The sequence below is a fragment of the Arachis ipaensis genome, chromosome B3 (genome assembly GCF_059453495.1).
Source record: "Arachis ipaensis isolate K30076 ecotype BB chromosome B3, ASM5945349v1, whole genome shotgun sequence".
Classification (NCBI taxonomy): Eukaryota; Viridiplantae; Streptophyta; class Magnoliopsida; order Fabales; family Fabaceae; genus Arachis; species Arachis ipaensis.
In genome coordinates, this window is record NC_142438.1 from 13,089,924 (window position 1) to 13,094,828 (window position 4,905).

Here is a 4,905-nt window from a genome sequence, read left to right on the forward strand (position 1 = left end):
GACTTGGTAGCAATTGGAGTTTATGATGGTACTATGGAGGCTAGAAGGAAGGCTCTAGTAAGCTGTTGTAAGCAGTGGTATGTCAGAAAAGAAATACACTGGAAGCAGATGTCGCGTTCAAAGCATGCGAAGGATATGGATAAGAACACCAGGTACTTCTATAACTTGGCGTCGGCGAGGAGAAGAAACAATAGACTTGATACACTGGTAATTAATGGAAGGTTGATAAGAAATCAAGCTCGGATCAAGATTGCCATAAGAGATTTTTATAAAGATCTGTATCACCAGGAGAGATCACCGGTTGTGGGTTTCAGGGATGGTCTGGTAAATCGGATAAATGAAGAAGACTCGATAGCTCTGGAGAGTATACCGACAATGGAGGAGATTAAAGAAGCTGTTTGGGATTGTGAATCATCCAAGGCTCCAGGGAGTGATGGGTATAACATGAATTTCATCAAGAAGTGCTGGAATGAGATTAGGGTAGAGTTCATGGCAGCTGTTATGGATTTCTTTCAATCATCAAGATTGCCTTCTGATTCCAATATCACTTGGGTGGCCCTTGCACCTAAGTTCACCAGAGCAAAGGAGATCAAGGACCTTCGCCCGATCAGCATGGTAGGTTGTGTTTATAAAGTAATCTCCAAGGTGATGGTTAGGAGGATGAGATCAGTCATTCCAGGTCTGGTAGGAGAGACTCAGAGCGCATTTATGAAGGGTCGGAAAATACATGATGGGGCTCTTATTGCATGTGAAACAGTGCACTGGTTAAAGGCAAGGAAGAAGAAAGCGGCAATCATTAAACTAGATTTCCAGAAAGCTTATGACCGGGTAAAATGGAATTTTGTGGATATAGTGCTACAGAAGATGGGCTTTGGACGGAGATGGAGGCAATGGGTGAAGGAGTGTATTGGTACAGTGTCTATGTCGATCATGATTAATGGCTCTCCATCTAAACCGTTTAAGTTAGAGAGGGGCTTGAGACAAGGTGATCCACTATCTCCATTTCTGTTTGTTCTGGTTGTTGATGTTCTGCATAGGATGATAGGGGAGGCAGTTAGGAACAAACGGATTCAGCCACTACTGATTGGAAAGGACAATATAGAGTTGTCACATCTACAGTTTACAGATGATACTATTTTATTCTATCCACCAGAGGAGGAGACCATCAGGAACTATGCCATGTTGCTAAGATGCTTTGAGATGATGTCAGGGTTAACCATTAACTTTTTGATAAATCAAGTTTAATCCCAATAAATTGCGAACAGCAGTGGTCCTACAATATGTGCAACTTATTGGGATGTGAGGAGGCCAGCCTTCCGATCAGATATCTTGGCATTTCCTTAGGAGCTAACCCCAGATTGGTTAGGACTTGGAAACCGGTAATTGACAAGGTTGAGGAGAAGCTCAGCTTGTGGAAGGCAAAAGTACTCAATAAAGCGGGTAAGCTTGTCCTTATTAAATCTGTGTTAAATAGCTTGTCGGTGTACTACTTGAGTCTGTATAAGATGCCGAAGGCAGTGGCAGAAAAGTTGATATCATTGCAGAGGAGATTCCTGTGGAGCAAGGAGGAAGGTAGAAATGGTTTGGCACTTGTTAAGTGGGAGGTGGTTCAGGCACCTAAGAAGATGGGAGGGCTGGGGGTGGGTAATGTAGTGATTAGAAATACTGCACTTCTTTTCAAGTGGTGGTGGAGGTTTTCAAAAGAGGAGTGTCCTTTATGGAAGAAGATCGTGTGCTCTTGCTATGAATTGAACCCCAATGTGATGCTATCAGCTCAGACATTACCTTCTAGAGGGGGCCCATGGAAGGATATCTGTCAGATGCAGATCAGGGATACTAATGTGAGGAATAAAATCATTACGGGGTTATCTATGGAGGTGGGTGATGGTAGGCGAACTCGTTTCTGGGAAGATGTCTGGCTACAAAGTGGTTCGCTAAAGATAAGTTTTTCTAGGCTTTTCTCTCTTTCAAACCAAAAAGGATCTGTTATAGGGGATTGTGGGTTTTGGGATGGGCTAGAGTGGATTTGGAACTTCCAGTGGAGGAGAGACTTATACCAATGGGAGTTGGAATTAGTGGATCAATTACACGAAACTTTAAGGCCAGTTAAGATAGCACATGATGAGCATGACAGAGTTGTTTGGAAGTTCGACAAGGAAGGTATATTTTCAACTAACTCCTTTGTGCAGGTGGTGCAATCAGAAACGCTCCCGGAGGAAATAACCAGCTACAGCTTCACCAGAACTATTTGGAAAGGCTTGGTTCCGCCACGAGTGGAGTTGTTTATTTGGTTTGCTTTGATAGGAAGAGTGAACACAAAAGAAAGATTGCATAGACTGAGAATTATTAGTCATGGTGATAACATATGCGTACTGTGTAACAAGGATACTGAATATATTCATCACTTGTTTCTAGGCTATGAGTTTACTTGGCAGGTATGGTGTCAATGGCTATCTGACTTTGGGAGATTGTGGTCTATTCCGGGTTCACTAAGAGAACACTTCGAAAGTTGGACAGGTGTTGCTAACAGGAAGGGGGAGGGCAACAAATGGCTCATATGTTTTTTCTCGGTTATTTGGAACGTTTGGTTAGAGAGGATCGAACAGATTTTCAATAACAAGGAAGGAAGTGCGGAGGAGGTGTTCCAGAAGTCCATAGTCAGTTATACAGAGTGGTGTGGTTTAGACCCCTTTTGTTGTTGATGGCAATGCCGGAGATGACACTAGGGATAGTTTTCTGCTTATTTTACTTGGTCTTCATTTGTTAGTTTACGCTCCACTGTATTGTGTTGAGCTCTTTGTTAAAAAAAAACATATAATGTTTAAAAATAAAACTTTTTAATTAATTACTTCAAATGAAACTTCCAATTTTACAAAAATTTTGACAACATCTCCTCTAAAACTCGGACTCTGCCACCATTTTCGGGTCCCATCCAGACATTCCTCAAACCCTTCCTCAATCATTTCCAAATCTCAATCACTTTCCAAAATTCAACCAGTTCCAATATCAAATTATTTTCAAATCAGACCAATTCCAATAATAAAACTCTTTTTAAAATCAAACCATCTCAAGTATTAAATCATTTATAAAATCAGACCGACTCAAAATCAAACCGCTTTAACTCCAAACCAAGAAAAATCACTTTTCATAATAATCAAGTAAATAACTTTTCAAACCTATTTCTTATCAACAACCGTACATCACTTAAGCAATCAAACAACTACATCCACAAGACAAATATAATCACATATATATATATATATATATATATATATATATATATATATATATGTGATTATAATCACAAGACAAATATAATCACATATATGCATCAATATCTATTTATAACAACTTTGTAATATAAAATAAATTTTAAGAAAAATTCCTACCTCATTCGTGATCCAACTACGCGACAAACTACATTTCTATTCTTATTCCACAGCAACAGCATCAATACCGACCGTCTCCGCAGCAGCCACAGCCTCTAAACATAGCCTTAGCTCAATCCTAAAACATTAATGTCGCGTAAACTCAATAATCTATAACAGAACAGCAACTAAAAGAGTTTGGAATAAGGAACGACTTACTGGGCTTACAAATAATCGAGAAAATAGAGTAATAGCAGCTCCGGTGATGAAGCAACACCTTAATGCTGTATGCAACAACCATAGAACTCAGCAATCAAGACCCGTAACTCGATCCTATGACACCAAGACCTTAGATCCTTAAATAACTTAAAACAGAAATACTAATTTATAGGTTTTGGAACACATTGCTTACCCAAACAAGGACAAACGACTGAACTGAAATAACGGTAACTCCGATGGTGGTTCCGGTGATTACTGCCACGTTTCCAGTGACCCGAACGGTGGCAACGACGGTGCAACAGTTCAGAACAACAAGTAGCGGCGGCGGATAGCTGAAATAAACATGCAGTGACGATAAAGGTTCCCGGAATCCAAAAGAATAGAAGCCAAGCTTAAAACCCTTATCGGCAGTGCTTTTTTTTTTTCCGGCGACGGCAGCGGATCTCGGGCGGCAGAGGCGTGGTCAGAAGCTTTGGCAGCGGCGGATCTGGCGGCGACGACAGAAACACGACGGCTTGTCCACGGCGGCAGCTCCCTCATGGCCCGTCTCTCTCTCTTGCGACTGGTGACGGCGCGACGAACAGTGGCGGCAGCGGAGCTAGGCTCTCCTCCGGCGACGCCCTTCCCTCACAGCTCTCTCGGATCTCGCTCTTTCTTCTGTCAACCGCGGCAGCAACGAAGGAACGGCGATGGCACCTCGGCGGCGTCTCCTCTTTCATCTCAGTTCAGGAAATGACTTCTCTCTCTTCTTAAACTCTGCGCAACGTGATCGGCGGTTCAGTGGTAGTACGACGGCGACAGGGAGAGGCTAAACGGCGGCAACGTTTCCTTCTCCCTTCCCTTCTTCTGATCGCAGCCCTTCTCCTCTTTTCCCCTTTCTTTTTATTTTCCTTTCCTTCATCTCTGCTATGTGTGGGTGTGTTTGTGTGCATAAGCAATGGATGAGGGGGTGTGGCGGTGGTGAGGCGGTGAGTGTAGCAAAATTAGGGTTAAGGGCAATTTAGTCATTTTACTAAAATTAGGAGTAATAGAGTAATTGAAAACCAATTTTGATTCAACAAAATTACCTTTAAAAAATATTATTTAATCATAAATTTATAAATTAATTTCAATGAAATACTCTAATTAAAGGAATAGAGATAATATAATTAATTTTCTTTGTCTGTAAAAATTAAAAGTATTAAATTCTGAAACCTCCATTATTTAAATCAAATCATATAAAATTCCTATTATTGTACAATTACTAAACTTTATAATTTAAATATAGAAAATACTTCAATAATTATAAAATTGAATAAGAATAATAATTTATTTCAAA